Source organism: Centropristis striata, chromosome 16 (genome assembly GCF_030273125.1).
Source record: "Centropristis striata isolate RG_2023a ecotype Rhode Island chromosome 16, C.striata_1.0, whole genome shotgun sequence".
Taxonomy (NCBI): domain Eukaryota; kingdom Metazoa; phylum Chordata; class Actinopteri; order Perciformes; family Serranidae; genus Centropristis; species Centropristis striata.
Window position 1 is genome coordinate 26,079,784 of NC_081532.1, and position 18,679 is coordinate 26,098,462.

The 18,679-nt window shown below is 40.5% G+C and overlaps 1 pseudogene; it reads left to right on the forward strand.

Annotated features, from left to right (window-relative positions):
* The first annotated feature begins 5,066 nt into the window (after positions 1-5,066).
* LOC131987758 (uncharacterized) lies at positions 5,067-13,462 on the forward strand (annotated as a pseudogene).
* The last annotated feature ends 5,217 nt before the right edge of the window (positions 13,463-18,679 follow it).

An 18,679-nucleotide genomic window follows, 5' to 3' on the forward strand; every position in this document is an offset into this window, starting at 1 on the left:
ATTACTCGCTTGATCTACTGTTTTATTATTCATCATTGCAACTGCCACAGCAAAGCTATTACTTTTTCATCTTTGTTTAATTTGTTGTTTGGCGCCTGCTGCCATGTTACCCTTTGGGATGGATCTCTTTGGCGCTGATTCCTGAATGTCACCAAAGAGTGGATCTTGCAGAATGCAAGTTTCTTTTTAAATAAATGCAACAAGGTCAGAGAATCTGGCCCTCTGTTGGAGTTTTTTTCAAAAGCTAATATGCTGTGGTTCTTCGCATTTCTTTAAGCTTATATGGCAGTTTTGATATGAGCGTTATATATGTAACCTGGCCTGTATGGGATGAGCCTTTCCACACCCTGGAACTCTGCATTGTGTTGTTTATGATGATGTAGGGCGGAGGAGGGACCAGTCGGACACAGTGGTCGTTATATTTGTGGCTCTGACCATGTCATGCTTTATTTGTCACAATGACTGGCAGCTCAACCTTTAACAGTACAAGTTAACACTGACGTGAGACAACAGAAAGTCTAAAGGCGGGCTCACAGGCTAAACAACACCTTTGAGCAAACACTGTATACACACATAGAATGGACTTAGAAATAACTAAAAACTCATCAGACTCCTATCATCACATCATTAAACACGGCAGTCTAGCAACATACACAAACAGCCGTTAATATAACAGAATACTTGACATTCATTTACCGTGCACCGTTTACCTTAAAAAGTACAAGTAAACACTGAACGAAAATGGCGACCACGTCAAACAGAGAACCCGAAACACGGTGTGCCACAAGGGACAAAAAGCTAAACCACCCAAGGATATACATGACACCAGAGCGCCATCTCCTGACCACCCGAAGCAACTACCTTACATCTACACAAGATCCAGTTCTTAAGGGTTAAGGGCATAGGCAAGCAATGCATTTCCATCTTCTGATCTAATATTGCTTCAGTTAAGAGCTTTCTCCATGTATGCATTTACAATTTTCATTCTGTCTCCAAAGTGGATTTTAAATACTTTTGTGCAGCATGGCCTCTCTTTGGCTCCATATGAAGGCCGCTCCTCACTAGTTCCCTGGGCTGGCCACTGGGATACTGTTCAAGATAGTAATGTTATCAGCATCATACCATGCTTAAATTAAGGTGTGAATGTTTGATATCCAACTGTTCATATGTTTTGTTTGTTGTGTTAATAAATGTTTCTTTTTTTGTTTAAATTGAGACTTGTGTAACATTTGTTATCATTGTGTCATTTTACTTTTTCACTGAAAACTCCTATGATTGCACTTTCAACTGGCTTTCTCAGCTTGTCTACATATCACATATTAATAAGTAAAAGTTATTACTGTAAATAAAACGTGTATTTTCAATAAATCGATGGACTCCAGAGGGTTAATAAATGTTTCTTTTTTTTGTTTAAATTGAGACTTGTGTGACATTTGTTATCATTGTGTCATTTTTATCATGTAAATGGAGGGAGAAAAGGCAATATCAGCTTCAAGAATCGGCCCCAAAAAATCGGTATCGGCATCGGCCTTAAAAAACCTGTACCGGTCGACCACTACCTCAGATGTATCATTCCTTGGTTGATCCCATCCTCAGTGCACTGGGGCTGCTCTGGAGGGTGTTTTAGGTACAGCTGTATTTAACGGGATAGTTCTGGTTCATCCACAGAGCCATGTTGGATATAACTGTCAAAATATTCATTCATTCCATCTTTTTCTGGTGCTGTAGGCTGACCCTCAGAGCCTTCATGAAAACTGCATCTTAGACCTTGAATTTGGCAGATGCAGCCATATCTGTTTCCCGGTCCATTCTCTCCAACTGAGCTTGTAGTCTGTATTTTTCCATTTCCGCATCATGTTTTGGTTTTAATGCAGACATACATGCTTGTAGTGCAGCTCTCTTAGTGGCTAATTTTAGATGAGCTGATGATATTGATGAAGAAGTCTGTTTTAAACAGGATTGTTTAAATGGATTGTTTTGACTGCTTGGACACATTGGAAATAATATAATAATATAATTCAATACTTATCTGGTGATCTAATGATGAAGTTTCCCCAAAAAACAGTTTGATTACTTTCAATCCTTTTCTCCGTTTTTATTTCCTTTTATTTTGATTATCCATATTCCATCAGCTTTAGTGATCATCTTTAGTTCATCTCATTAATTTAACGTGTTGTTTTACTCACAGGCCTCCTCTACGAATCAGCTGAATTCACATGTTAGAAATAGTTGAAATCATTACGCTGTCACGGGATCACCTGCTTACGCAGCAAAACTAACAGTTGACTCATTTGTTCTTAAAAATAACAAAAGAAACAAAAATGTTCTACTTCTAAAGTGAGGTCAAAGACAGTATCGATACCCCGTACTGAACGTTTCCTCCATGTCTAGTGAAACAAAAAATGCACCCAGTGTAGCATATCCGGTGCCAACAACCACATATGGGTGGTGGTTCAATCCCTGTCCATGGCAGCCTATAGGTCGAAGTGTCCTTGAGCAAGATACTGAACTTAAATAGCTCCCGATGCTGCATTCATTCCCAATGGTGGCAGGTGGCTCCAGTGTGCCCTGGTAGCCTCGGCCACCAGTATGAATGTCTGTGTGAATGAGTGAATGAGCGTAGTGTGTAGTGTAAAGCACTTTGGATAAAAGCGCTATATAAGTGCACTCCATTTAGCAAACGCTTTTATCCAAAGCGACTTACAGGAAAAAAGGGGAACAATCAGGGTATAGTGCAATAAGAGCCATTAGTGCAGCAATATCCCTTTGCAGCTAGTGACAATTCTTTAAGGAGTAGAGTTGTGGTGTGGTGCTAGGAGAGAAGATGCTCTCTGAAGAGCTGAGTCTTCAGGAGGTTTTTAAAGGTAGGGAGGGACGCCCCTGTTCTGGTAGGAACTGGTAGTGTGTTCCACCAACAGGGAACAAGAAATGCAAAAAGTTTGGATTGTCTTGGATGAACAGGTGGCAGAGACAGGCGCTGGTCATTGGAAGAGCGCAATGGTCGTGAAGTAGCATATGCCTGAATCAGGGCGTTCAAGTAGCTGGGTGCAGTACCGGAGACAGCTTTGTAGGCCAGCATTAGAGATTTGAATTTGATGCGGGCCGCAACAGGTAGCCAGTGGAGCTCGATTAACATCTATGGCTAATACAAAAATAATTACTCAGAATATTTCTTTCATATCATATCAGGATTTAGAAAGAAAAGATTTATAGTACCTCAATAAAGAAGCAAATTCTAAGAATATAACTTGTAATCAACACAAAAAATGGCTCTAACATGGAAAGTATATTTTCCCTCTTGCTATAAAGCCACTGTATGGTCAAGCCATGTGGTTAGGTCTCTGGCTGGTGGAATAAGCAGAAATTGACCAAAAACTGGTTATTTTGATTCAGGGTGGAACAACTCAAGAATTAGGTTATGATACAAGTCTTCTTTCTCTGCACCATGAGCTCTAATCCAACTAGCACTTTGATATCTGCATTTGCTAAAGCAGTTACACAAAAGTGTGAATGGGGAATGGTGAGATTAGAGTGAGATCTTAATATTTCAGATAATAGTATAATATAAGTACTCACAGACATTCACACTGGTCAAGATTAAAGTTTTTGCTGATGAATAAAATAAAAATGCAAATAATTGTACAACTTAAAAAACAAATTAACAGACAAATATAGCATAAAGGTATATTGAAGGGAGTCCCTATAAGGCACCCATTATTTTACATCCTTGAAAAAGATGTATATGTATATGGGTGAACCATTCAAGGTAATTCCATATTCCTCATTCATTTAATACTTGACTTAGTCCCAGGGCCAGCCCATGTTAAATGCTCCCCACTATCCTGAGTGCATCCTGATGCTTTATTCTGGGGGCCGTAGGGGCATTTAGCCAGGGCAGATAAATAATGATCACAGAGGGGCTGATTTCCTAATGCTGATGTATGGCTGTGACAGAGTAGGTGCTAGCTGCACAGCTTCCCAGAATCATGTCAATTAATCTCCTCTGTCATGTGATGAACCAGCTGTGAATTTTCCAACACTTCCTCCTCTCAAGCACAGTCCATAAACTGCTGATTACACACACACCCACACAGGGCACGCACACTTCTCTCTCTCCCTCTTTTTGGATAGAAGTCGTTATATGAACTTTATATGAGCTTTTCCAGCAACTTGTTCTTTCACACCCACACAGTTCGAGGCTTTCAGACAGGAGATTGACTAAAGTTAAAGAACAATCATTTTTTTCTATGGCTGTGGAGGGCAACTCTGCCTTTCACAAGAGACACTTGAAAGTTGTCCCTTGAAACAATAATTCAGGTTAATAAAACTACAAACACTGTCTTAATCTCAGCAGTTGTACAAGTCGTACAGCAGAGTACAAAATTAAAACATACAATTTTATTTGTAGAGCCCCCAATTTGAGGGCTGTATAAATAAAATTGACTTGACATGAAAAAAGTTGTCCAGATTTAAATTTTTACATGTTGAGTTTCAACTCTAAACACAAAGTCCACCCCGATGATTGTAAAACGTTTCCTGTGGACCAAACTCTTCCCCCTTCTGCTTGTCACTAGAGAACTACCTCATACAAACCATATGTGATTCATCTGAGGGAGCAGAGCCTCCATTCATTTCATTACTTGGACTGGTGCCACCTCACGAAGAGTTATCTTGCCGGGTCCAACCTGCGACTAAATAATTTGAGCAGAAAGTGATCCATTATCTCATTAATACAGCTTGAATTAACATCAGTCACTGGCTCACTGTAGAAGCCATGTAGCCTGGTGCCGCACTGAGGTGTGAAAAAGACAGATGTGGAGATATGCTGATGGGGTTAAGTACTTGGGGGTGCACATCTCCACTGACCTCACATGGACCTGCAACACGGCCAGCGTCATAAATAAAGCCCACCAACACCTCTACTTCTTGAGGAAGCTGAAGCGTGCTGCTCCTTCAATAGGTGTGTAGTGAGAGCATCCTCACGTCCTGCATCACAGCATGGTATGGAAATGACAGGAAGGTCCTGCAGAGGATGGTCTGATCTGCCCAAAAGTCCTGCATGAATCATGAAGGACCCCCCACCCGCCCAGCAAAGGACTGTTTGTTCCGTAGCATTAGATGGCACTGCGCCCTTCACCACCAGTCAGTAACAGCAACCAATTAATTCCTGTAAGCAGGACTGCAGGAGAGCTGAGCGCAGATGGAAGAAGTCAAAACTTAATGTTCACTTATTCAATATTAAGTGACTCTTCTTAACTCTTCTAAATAAATAAAAAATGAGGATGCAAGAACAGCTTATTTCACAGACCTAATTGGTTCTGTTCAACACTGTCAATCAACTTGTACAACCTGTATGCCCATAAACCTGTCTCTCCTGTTATCTCTGTCAGCTTTGTGATGATCAGTGTGATCAGTTCGTATCATTCTTTGTCAATAAGGTCAGCAGTGTTAGATCTAATAGTGTGCCCCCAGTCATCTCTTTAGACTGCTCCAGATACTTTTGGCTTAATTTGCCCCCATTACAATGCACAATCTCACAGAAACAATTTCTAAGCTGCGCTGTCCTCCTGCAATGTTGATGTTTTACCCTCTAGATTTTTTTTAAGTAGTCTTATCTGTCATTGGTCCCAATATCCTCTCAATTATCAACCTATCCATTGCCTCTGGCTGTGTCCCAGACCACTTTAAGATAGCCTGTATCCAGCCACTCTTAAACAGGTCCAGACTTGATCAAATTGTTGCTGACCAGCTTCTTCAAGTTCTTGAGGGAAACAGTACACTGTAAGACTTTGCTGTAAATTTACAGTCAAATTCTAACAGTAACTTACTGTATTATGATTGTACAGTATATTACTGTGAAAGCAATGCATTGTGGGAGTTATCATGATTGCTTCGGCATTCCAATGGTCAAAATGATATTTTTACAGGAATTTACTGTTTTCAGCTGAGCATGTCGGGAAAATAAAGCCTTTATTTTTGAAAAGAAGAAAGGTTTAATTTTATTTATTTTTTGTCTGGACTGAAATAATCACAATATGTTGTTTTTCCCAGTAACCCTAATATAGAGTTTAAATTGATTAGTTGTAACATAATTTCGAGTTAAACATTTAAACATCGCGCTATTTTTTTTCTTCGTTACGAGACAGTCAGTCAGTAAACGGACCTTCGCTGCGCCAGAACAAGTTCAGTCTGCAGGAGGATTGGAGAGACAACTCGTTGGATTTACGTGGACTACCCTTGGCCGCGTTTCCCAGATTCGCTCTTAGCGCTTAAGAAGCTCTTAAGCGCTAAGAGCGTCTTAGGGACGCTCTTAAGAGCGCTGTGAAAGAAGGAAGTGTTTCCCAGAGTCGTTCTTAGCTTAAGAAGATCTTTCACTAAGAAGGAAGTGTAAGATCGCCCTGACCCACTCTTAACAGCCTTCTTAGCGACCAAACGCTCAGTGCAGCCGCATCAGGGAAAGTTATATCGGACACAAAGGAATACTAAAACCCTGCGTAATGATGAATGTGCGCTCATAGCTGCAGAACACTGACGCAAGAAAAATAATAGCATAAGAAGAAAAATAACGATATAAAAATAAAGAATTGCCCATGTGTTCCTGTAGCTACATAAATAAAATAAATCATCATTACTATCACTCCTTACGTTTTCACACACATTCGGCATCTGCATATGAGTTTACAGTAGCTATAAAAACATCAACAACCCTGTGGTATTTCACAGATATGAGGGAAACTGACAGGTGTAATTGAACTCAGCTGGAACCTCATCAAGAGGGTCTCCACCTGCAAGTTTATATAAAGGCGTTGCCGAAGTCCACGCGTGAGACACCATGGCTGCAATACAGCATATTCTCGCTGCGAACCAACAGCGTCGCCTGCGCGAAGCCAGACGGTTTATATAAACGCTTATGTGCGTCAGCACTTCTCCCCACTCGACGTGCTGTCGGACCGGGCTGTCCAGTCCAAGTACCGGCTTCCTCGTGAGGAGATCCACCGCCTCGTCACGCTCGTGTCACCACACATCCAGAGGGCAACCCCAATTTTGCCCTCAGCCCGGAGGTGCAGCTCCTGGCTGCGCTGCGTTTTTACGCAGTGGGGAGCTTCCTGGAGGTGGTGGGGGACGGCACCGGCCTCAGCAAGGCACCGGTTTCACGGAGTGTGGCAGCCGTGACACCGATCCTCCTGCGCCAATTGCCTGCCAAATGCGGTTTTTTAATGTTATATCTTTTTCCCCCAAATAACACCTCGCGGTGCTGCCAGACCTCGTCCCCTAATGTGGCCATCTCCTCTGCAGTAAACGAGGGTGACCTCTTGCTGCGTTTGCTGCCTGCTTTCTCCATTCTCATGTGTGTGCGTATCCACAGTGGGGTATATATGCGTTAATGGCTTGATTACTACTCGGATACAACTGTTAGCTGTGATCACACACACACACACACACACACGTAGCCTTATTGCACAGGTGTGTGGGGTGACTTAAGCGCTGATAAAGTGGTGGGTGATCGATTTGCCTGGCATCGATTGATTTATATTTCAGCACCACGGTGGTGGACAGCTCCCACTAAGAGCTTCTTAAGAAGCTTCTTTGGCGGGATCTTAAGAAGGCAGTTAAGAACGCATCTGGGAAACACCCCTATCTTAGCGCTCCTTCTTAGCCAAACCCTTCTTAAGAGCCTTCTTAAGTCCTTAAGAACGAGCGAATCTGGGAAACGCGGCCCTTTTCATTTTTATCAGCAGAACCGAGGTGGATTTGTTTTCATCTTTCATCAACTTCCAGGCGGAATCAGTGAAATTGGTAAGTCATGATTAATTCACTTTAAGTCCCGTTCTCAGTTTTGAGCTAACGCACTTGTGCTAACACCGCGTGTCTTACAAGCTAGTGGTTAATTGGGTTGTTAGCTCCGAGCTGTAAGCTTTTGGAGGAGTATGTGTGAATGTAAAATTACATTAAAATTAAATTTATACAGTGGACAGTGAACTCTACCAAAATTAACCGAGCCGAATTTGACACAGATTGAAACACATTATGAATTTAATTAAACTTCTACAATTAAATCGGTAAAACACTTGGTGCATTATTTAATTATATTAATATAAACGGCAGTGATGTGATTTAAAACAGACAGAAAGTAGTCGGCTTGTTTTAATGTGCGGCTGACGGCCGCAGCTTGTAGAAAACGCTGAAAAAAGTTTGTCTGACAGGTAGAAATATTTTTATATTTCTACCTGTCAGACAAACTTTTTTCAGACTTTTGTCAGACAAACTTCTTCTCATGTAGACAGATATAGGAGTTTGGTGGAGCTGAAGTAAAAAAAACGAATAACGAACGATGGACTGTGGGACTATATGACTTGGGGTATTTGATATAAATTCAAATTCATTAAGTAGCACTTTGCTGGTAAATTATATTTCCAGTAAGCACATATCTATGTTTAGGCACAAATGCTGAGTAGAACCCTTTCTTGGTTGAGCTGTGTGATTTAAAAAAAAAACATTCATCATTATTGCTTCGGCATTCCAACGGTCAAAATGATATTTTTACAGGAATTTACTGTTTTCAGCTGAGCATGTCGGGAAAATAAAGCCGTTATTTTTTAAAAGAAGAAAGGTTTTATTTTATTTCTTTTTTGTCTGGGCTGAAATAATCACAATATGTTGTTTTTCCCAGTAACCCTAATATAGAGTTTAAATTGATTAGTTGTAACATAATTTCGAGTTAAACATTTAAACATCGCGCTATTTTTTACAGTCAGTCAGTAAAACGACCTTCGCTGTGCCAGAACAAGTTCAGTCTGCAGGAGGATTGGAGAGACAACTCGTTGGATTTACGATATAGGAGTTTGGTGGAGCTGAAGTAAAAAAACGAATATCGAACGGTGGACTGTGGGACTATATGACTTGGGGTATTTGATATAAATTCAAATTCATTAAGTAGCACTTTGCTGGTAAATTATATTTCCAGTTAGCATATATCTATGTTTAGGCACAAATGCTGAGTAGAGCCCTTTCTTGGTTGAGCTGTGTGATTTTAAAAAAACAAACATTCATCAGTATTGGTAATTGTAAGACAATAGTAAAATTAACTAACAAGGGAGACGAGACAGCAGTCTAGGTTGTGTTTGCAGAATGTTCCCTTGTCAATTTTGCGGCCATGAATGTGGTAATAAATATGCCTTTGTTAGGCATATGAAAATTCACCAAAACACTCCCCACATCAAATTTAAATGCGCTTTCCATGATTGTCATCGTACATTTGGTAAAGTTTTAGCTTTAAAATGCCATGTGTACAGAGATCCCCCAGATAAGAGGGAACCACAACATTTGAGGGAAGGATGCTCTGATAACAGGACTTTGGATTTTCTATTGTCATGCCACTTAGATTTCTGCACTGTCAAATGTGACAGTTTGTCACATTTATTTTCTCATTTGAAGACTCACATTAAAGAGGGCAAACTCGTCTCATGTCCATTCACAAACTGTGGTAAAAATTTTACTGTGATTTCCACATTTTCATCACACATGTCAAGAACACATAAAAGCTGTGCATTTAGGCAGCTTTTGAGTCAGACAACATCAGATGGAGGTGATGGAAGTACAGAATGTATGGAGAATACTACTGAGGAAGCAGGGGGCTCAGATGAGCAAGAAGAGGTTTTGGCATCTAATGCAGACAAAGAGGGGGAACAGGCAGATGTGTTTCCAGAAAGCACAGAAGAACCACTTTTCCTAAAGAATTTGGCTTTGTTCTATCTGAAACTTCAAGCTAAATGTTTGCTCCCATCTACAGTTATACAGAGTATCATTGAAGATTTGCAGGCAGTGCATGATATAAGTCAGTCTCATCTGCTTCAGATGAGACACACTACACTTTTTCAGTGTGAGTCAGTTAGACAGCAAGTTCATTCACACAAGCAGCACATGCATTCTAGTGATGGACCAAAAGACATCTTGGAGGATGTATGGGATGGTAGCAGTGTGGCTGGTAATCTGCTGTTTCAATCAGATGATAAGGCCTTTGGTTTGATATTGTATCAAGATGCATTTGAAGTGGCAAATCCACTAGGCTCTGGTAAAAAGAAGCATAAAGTTCTTGCAGTGTATGCAACGCTTGCAGATGTAGCACCTCATAACAGGTCGAGTGTTGAGCAAATGCAGCTAGTTCTGCTATGTCGGGAGCAGGATTTCAAATACTTTGGCCAGGAAAAAGTATTTAGTACACTTGTTGCAGATATCAAAGATCTTGAGGAAAATGGCATAGCCACACCTGATGGGCAGCTGAAAGGCACATTGTGTGCCATTGCTGGAGATAATCTTGGATCCCACAATATTGGCGGTTTTGTAGAAAATTTTAGCAGGAGCACTTACTTTTGCAGGTATTGTGACATAGATCGTGCAACATTCATTTCCATGCCACTGACAAGGTCTTCCACCAGAACAGTGGAGTCCTATAAAAATAATGTTCAGCAGGTGATTGAAAATGATTCACACTCATACTTTGGTATTAAATGTGATTCCAAATTTAATGAACTTGCTCACTTTCATGTTTGTAATCCAGGTTTACCTCCTTGCTTAGGCCATGACCTTTTTGAAGGCATTGTATCATATGACCTGGCACTGTATCTCAGCCATTTTGTCAAACAGAAGGAGTTCACTTACATGCAATTAAATCAGCGCATTAATCACTTCAGATATCTTGGCAATGATGCAAATAACAAACCATGTGATGTTAATCCTGGAAGTGAGAAGTTAAGTGGCCACGCTGTCCAGAATTGGACTCTTCTCAGACTCCTACCAGTCTTGATAGGGGACAGGATTCATAATCCAGAGGAAAATGAAGTGTGGCAACTCATATTGCAACTCAGACAAATCGTTGAGCTAATATGTGCACCTGCCATCACCACAGGCCAGATAGCCTACTTGAAAGTACTGATAGACGAATACACAGTCAGTAGAAAAGACACAGTCAGTAGAAAAGACACTTTCCCCAGTCACCCTGGAGAAATGCCACTGCATGGATCTGGGAGATCATCCAGGCAACACTCCCGAGTCTCCCAGAAGAAAAAATAAAGTTATTGGTAGAAAAGCTGATACTGCAGGGAGTGGAGAGCAGAGAAGACCTGAAATATGTTCAAGAGGAGGACATGGTGGACTTCATCAGGCCCATCCAGTGTAGGAAGCGCCTCGATTGCTGGAAATCAAAAGGTCATTAACTGTTGTAATTCTCTTGAGGCTGGTCATGTAAATTTTAAAAATGAAAAAGATGGAGTTGGTCAGTGTAACACTTTGTTTTCTTCCTCTTTTTTTCAGATACAGTGAGTGTTGAGACCCCACCCAGGCAGCTGTCCACAAGCACCTCATCTGTTACAAGCCCTTCAAGCTCAAGTCCCATGTCTTCTCCTCAACCATCTCCACACACAAATATCAAGAAAAACTGGCCGGAAACCTTCCAGGTGAACTGGAACAAAATGCCACCTGGGTTGCTTTCTACAGTTACAAGTGGTAAAAGGCCCTCACCATCTGACAGACGGCAGTTTGTGAGAGTGGATGATATGAGAAAACATGAAGCAAACCCCACAAGGGCACAGTGCCTCACAATTACCAGAAACATTACAAGACAATATCCACAATCCTTTGCTGATACCTTGGACGATGGAAAGACAATGATAGGTGGAGGCTATGAATCACTTCTGAGCCAGGTTAAAGTGCGCGTGGAGCATTTGAACAGGAACAACACCCTTGCTCGACATAGAGTTTCAAAGGATGCCACAGGGGCTATACCAGCCCGAGGACCAGCAGACAGCTATGGGTGCACACGATGGCAACCAGAGTTACCAGCTTAGGAAACTGAAGAAAGTCTTGAAGGTCTGAGACAAAATATGACTGATATATATAGACATGAAGGCCTGGCAGGTGCAGAAAGGGGAGAAATACAAAACTTGATGGAAACAACTTATTATCTGCAACGCAAAATGATCAACGCCACACCAGCTGTCCCTCTGGAGGACATAAAAAGTCAGTGGCCCTACTTGTTCCTGCCAAGGAGCATGTGTGCTCACTTTGAGCTCCTCACAGACATTCAGATCCTGAGAGTGATGGAGGCATTTCCTGAAGACCAGGGCAGAATCTTCTTAGAATACTTCAAGGCAAATCCCAGCAATAATGATGTGAAGAAGGTCCTCTCCGTGGAAAAAAGTGCAACATTCCCCTACCTTCTGGATCTACTGATGGCACACTTCAAAGAGAGGAAAGAAGCCCTTATCTTGCATGCAGATGTGAGTATAACTGATCTAGTCAACTTTGCAGATTGAAATGGGATAAATAGAGATGTATGTTTTCAGCATTTCTTTAAAAGTAAGTTAATGTGAACCATTGTTAAAACATTTTGTAATAATTTTAATATAAACTTATTGCAATGTTTCTTTTGTCTGCTATGTAGGTGTCAGTCACAGCAGCAACTGTGAAGGCATCCCTTGCCCTGCCTGACAGCCCTCGCTTGATCATTCTAGGTAAGCACACACAAGTTTTGTGACTATACTTGCACTGTACTAGTGTTTCTCAGAGGATTTTTGAACTATGGACATTTTAAAGTGAAATGCATCAATCTGGTGCACTTTAAGATGAGGCTAGATCTATGAGGAATTTAGGGCTCTTATAAACAATTTTGTGTTAACAAATAAAATGCCCAGCAGATGGCGTTGTCTTGGACAACAATAACTTGACAAACTAAAAAAAGAAAGTAAATATAGACAATCTAAATATCAGTCAAATCCAGTTCCTCATTTATGCCTGGGTGTTTAGCCCTCTGTTTTTGTAAATTCAAAAGGCTTCTTACTGATTGGGTTCCCTGACAACTTTCTGTTTGGTAAATTTTGTTTTTCAGATCCATTGACTTCTGACCAAAGATGGATGGTTAGCATCGAGGGCCAGGTGGTTTGTGAAGGAGCATTTGTGATGGGGCTTGCTGTTGTCTTCACATGCTATTACAATTTCAACCTTCAGTATCAGGATGAGGCAGCCTGCATCCTTGAATTCATAAAGAGGTAAGTTTGAATCCCATATTTAGTCATTAGTCTCAGATGGTTGTGCTTTAGAGTCATTTTTGCATTGCTTTACATGAAGGTCCCACTCAGATGAATCTCAAACGTAGTAGGTAGCTCATCTCAAAATTCTACAATGAGAAAAATATTAATTTCAACAAGATTAATATTATGCATTTGCTTCAAATGACTGATGATGTAAAGCATAATTTCATATTTTTGTGTGTGTCTTTCTGTTTCACCTTGCCATATCTTGTAGAAGCTGTGTAGGAATCAACCCAGAGCGAGGGACAAAGGCACGACAGGGCAAGGTGACAAGCAAGAGAAGTGGGAAAATGGTCCAGAAGAAAGTGACATCCCTGAACCCGCATGTGTGCACGCTCTTGAGGAAGCTTATGGACTTTGAGTGGGACTTTGTGTGAGTTTGATACTAACTCCCTCTGTAGAGTTGACCTGCACACACACACACACACACACACACACACACACACACTCAATTGCATTCATAACTCTATTATGTGGAAGTTATATATGGAGTTATATTTTTATTTTTTATATTTGTATATATATATATTTCGTTCTGTTTAATATGCCAACCTAAACCTAAATATTGAAGGTATTTGGGCAGCATACTGTATAGTTGAACCTTTTCTTTTTATTTAGTGAATACCCAAAGTTGAATTGGTGCAGCTTTTTCATGAACAACAGATTAGTCTACAAAAACATTCAGCATGTCACTCAGTGAGATACTCAACACACACAGTGTCTCTCACTCACTCTCTTGCAGTCATAAAAGCACAGTTCATCCTGGTATTGTTTAATTGTTTGGTATCTGGCCAGCATACTGTATTGTTGAATGTTGAACAGTATTGTTCTGTTTAATGAACCCCCATAGTTCAAGGGGTTGAGGTGTTCTCTATTTGAACAGACATCAGAGAAGTTAAGGTATTTGCTGTCTACGAGATTCAAAGTGTTTTCAGCTCCTAGGTCACTCTGTCACTCAGCTACAGACACATTCACTCTGTCACTCAGCTACAGACACATACACTCTGTCACTCAGCTACAGACACATACACTCTGTCACTCAGCTACAGACACATTCACTCTGTCACTCAGTTACAGACACATTCACTCAGCTACAGACACATTCACTCTGTCACTCAGCTACAGACACATACACTCTGTCACTCAGTTACAGACACATTCACTCTGTCACTCAGCTACAGACACATACACTCTGTCACTCAGTTACAGACACATTCACTCAGCTACAGACACATTCACTCTGTCACTCAGCTACAGACACATACACTCTGTCACTCAGCTACAGACACATTCACTCTGTCACTCAGCTACAGACACATCCACTCTGTCACTCAGCTACAGACACATTCACTCTGTCACTCAGCTACAGACACATTCACTCATTAACTCAGCTATAGACACATTCACTCAGTCACCCAAATACACACACTGTTGCATATTCAAACACTCACACAGTCACTTGCTTAGAAACACACATCCACACATTTTTTTTTTGTAAGGCCTTGAGTATTTGATTATAATAAACAATATGAATATGTACTGCTGTCTTGTTTATTATTCCTTCAGTTACTTCTAGTTTATACAGATGCTTCCTAGATGTTGTTGGAAAGTTAAGCTAAAACAGCTTCCATTAAATTGCTGTATGTTTTCGATTTTTACAGCAAATAACTGTACATTTAATTACAATAAGTTACTGTATTTCTATAATACAGTAGAGCTACTGTAAGTTTTACAGTAACTGACTGGTGAAACTGCTGCCAGTAATTTACTGTATTTGATATGTTACAGCAAAATACTGTAAATTTAATTACAATAAGTTACTGTATTTCTATAATACAGTAGAGCTACTGTAAGTTTTACAGTAACTTACTGGCGAAACTGCTGCCAGTAATTTACTGTATTTTTTTTACAGCAAGTTACTGTACACTATAATTACAATAAGTTACTGTATTTCTATAATACAGTAGAGGTACTGTACGTTTTACAGTAACTTACTGGCGAAACTGCTGCCAGTAATTTTGAATTTTTACAGCAAGTTACTGTACATTGTAATTACAATAAGCTACTGTATTTCTATAATACAGTAGAGGTACCATAAATTTTACAGTAACTTACAGGAGAAACTGCTGCCAGTAATTTACTGTAATTTTACAGTGAAAAGTTTTACAGTGTAGTTTTCCCACGACAGTTTTAGTTTTAATTTCGTTGTGAATTTTTGTTTTCAAATTCAGTTAGTTTTTTGAACAAACTAACTAATTAGTGAGTTTGCTAGTTTAACTTTAGTTTTTAGTTTTTGAAAATGCTTACTTTTAGTTAGTTTTGTTTTTATTATTTATTATTAGTTTTTTGGGGGTTTAGGCTTGTTTACACGAGGACGCTTGCAGGTAAAAACAACAAAATATTTTATCGGAAGTGCCTTTCATTTAGACGGTGACGGCGTTTTGGGGGCTTAAAAACGCAAAAATCTGAAACCACCTTCCAAAGTGGAAAAGTTAAATACGCTCCGCCGTAGCGTGTCCGTCTACACTGCCAAGACGCAAAACTCTGCTCAGATCTGCTCACGTCACGTATGTGTTTATGTCACATACATGCTCCACTACAGGAAAATAAACAAACATGTGGGATTATTTCCATGCGTCGGACCTTCAAGCTGCTCTGGCAGCTCTAATAAACTTACAGGAGTCTTTCCACCAAATGTACAGGATATGTAGAGATAGTATTAGTGAACAGAAAAGGATCTGGAATTACCTCTATCACATTTTGGATGCAGCAATTCGTCGGAGGCGAGCCAGACGGCTGTGAACGAGACCTGGGAGATCTAGTGATGGTGGATAACTTTGTGGAAGGAGTAGCTGATGAAAATGTGTGGCGTGAAAACTTCTGCATGCCCAAAGATGCTCTTATCACTTTAAGTGATGCCGCATACGCGACGCCACTTTTGCGTCTTCTGTTCAGACCGTCCTCGTGTAAACGTAGCCTTAATGGGGAATTTAGTTTGCCTTTATTTCCTTTGTTTATCCATCTTAGCCCCAATAAGGTTATTAACTCTTACAGCTCCGGGTGTTTTGAATTTTGGTTCGAGAGAAGTGCTGCACTTTTTGAAGTCTCTACCAAGATGGCTGACAGGGTGCAGACACACAGTTGGTCCTGAGTGTTTGCTTGAAAAGTAATCCAAAAAGCAAATTGGACCTTGGATTGTGCTATCAATGTATTCTTCTGTTTTCTATTTGGCTAGTTTTCGTTAACTATATTAACCTTGATAAGGATGTCTCAGCTCACTGAACTACAACTGTCCTCACACTCAGACAAAAGGTATGGCTTCAAGGTATATCCTTGCTGTCAACTGTGTGTCTGATCTTTGCTGCCCTCCATTGGTTGTGAGTTTCACCTGCAACCCCCGTACTTCGGGACGTGTATAGAGAAACTTCTCTCAGCAGGGTGGATGCTCCTTGGATGATCAAGTCATATACATCCTTCAGACAATATTTCCTTTATGTATATACATATTCATGTGTGCTATGTATTTGCACCCCATTGAAATCAGTTCACATTCACACCGGTTTTTCATGTGTAGCATGACAAATGCATATTAAGTTACTTGTGATTTAGCTTTCAGCAGCTAAAACAGGTGGGGTGCCAGTCAGGTCTCTCTCCTGGCATATGGGATTGTCAGTCAGTCGGGTTTCTATATTGTTTAGCTTTTACCCATCTCTTTTAAATACAACCCCACACAATTTTATACCTTAAAGCACACAAAGGTAATACTTTTCAGGATATCCCTTTTTATAATAACCAGAACCTCAGAGTAGAGCATGACACAGGATGGATTTTCACTCCCGTCCCATCACTCCCAGAGAGAAAAAATCCCATCCCATCCCACTCCTGTAGAATGACTCCCGCTCCCATCCCGCTCCCACTGAAAATTACTCCCTAGGGAGTCAAGTCAATGGATTTTGTGTTTTTGTTAGAGTAATGTTTTTGTCCATTTATGTCCTAGTTGAATGAACCCAAACATGTTGCAAAAATGTTGCATTTTATTTGGTTTCCTTTAAAGCAACATTTAAGTACAGTATGTTTACCCTGACTGCACTATGCAAGTCAAGGTCCTCAATCAACTTGCATATAAAAAAGGCAAGATATGTAAAAGGCATGTCTTCAAAAATGTACATACCTCAAAGTTCTTAAGATTATACAAATAATGAATAAAAACAATACTGACATATCAGTCTCTCCAGAAACTTAAGCTTAGTGCATATAAAAAGGCATTACCTTTAAATTTCACAATACCTTACAGTTTGATGTAAACAAATAAAAAGTGCACATAGGTTTAAACTTTAAAGTAACCTTTCTTGTTGTTGAGGGAATATAGGATGACAACAGCAGAACAGGCAGATTTTCAATCTATTTAAGATTATGCAAATAAACAAAAACACAACCCTCTTCAGTATGTGTGAATATTTGACCATTTGCAAGACAACACTGTCCAGAAATTTAGGGCTAACTGGGATAACTCCTCGAAGGAAGCGTAAACTTATTAAATGTCTCACCGACAGATCATTGTTCCTCACTTTACTTTGAAGCTCACACTTCCTGGCTTCATCGCCTCCACCTCCCTCCGTTGTTGTTGTTGCGGCCCGGAAGTCAAAGCACTGATGGATGTGTTGTTCTTTTGACTTGTGTTAGCAAGTCAAAATAGTTTTGGCTCAGTGAAAGATGACAACAAAAATGGACGCATCTGTCCTTTTGGTTGTTTAACATGGCTGAAAATCATCATCTATTAATGTCGATCCCGGCTTAATTATTTATTTATTTAATGATAATGTAAGCTCTGCATGTATTTTATATCATGAATTGTATGTTTTGTTATTACTATAGTACTTAAATTGAATGGTTTTCTTGGTTAAAAACCCTCCACAGTGTAGCAATGGGACTGAACCGACCAATCACAAAAATCCCCCAGCTTGGAAGGCACCAGCCAATCAGAAAAAACGTCTCCCTACCAGGCAAACAACCAGGCTGTACACGAGTGTGTACTTTGGGGGGAGCCCAAGAGCACAGGAGAAAACACCAATTTCCATAATTACTATTCCTATGAGGTCTTTTGCTGAAACTTACACAGGAGGAAGTATAGTATATTTTGTGAGGACCACCCAAAATGTCCTCACAACCAGAAATGTCCTCACAGAAAAGCTTGTTTCTTAATACTTGAAAGCAGCCTGGTGGGATCCACCCTTTCTGAAATCCTCCTCACTCCACCTGTCAGCCACTCCCTCCTCATCAGCCAGACTCTCTTCACCTGTTCACCCAGCTGCCTCTGATCACTAATCAAGCACCTATAAAGACTCCTGCCTCACACATACTCACTGCCAGATTGTTCTCAGCTCTTCAATGACAGACTTTCCAGCGATTTTCCTTGGACTGATTTCCTGTTGCCTGCCTCTGATCTACCCGTCTTGCCTGACCCTCACCAGCCTTCTGTTCCTGACCTGGAGTTTCCCTGCCAGTCGAACCAGCTTCGCTGCCAGAGACTTTGTTGTCACATTCAAGCTGTTCAAAGTGTATATTGCTTGCATTGGTCTGTACCTGCCAAGGTT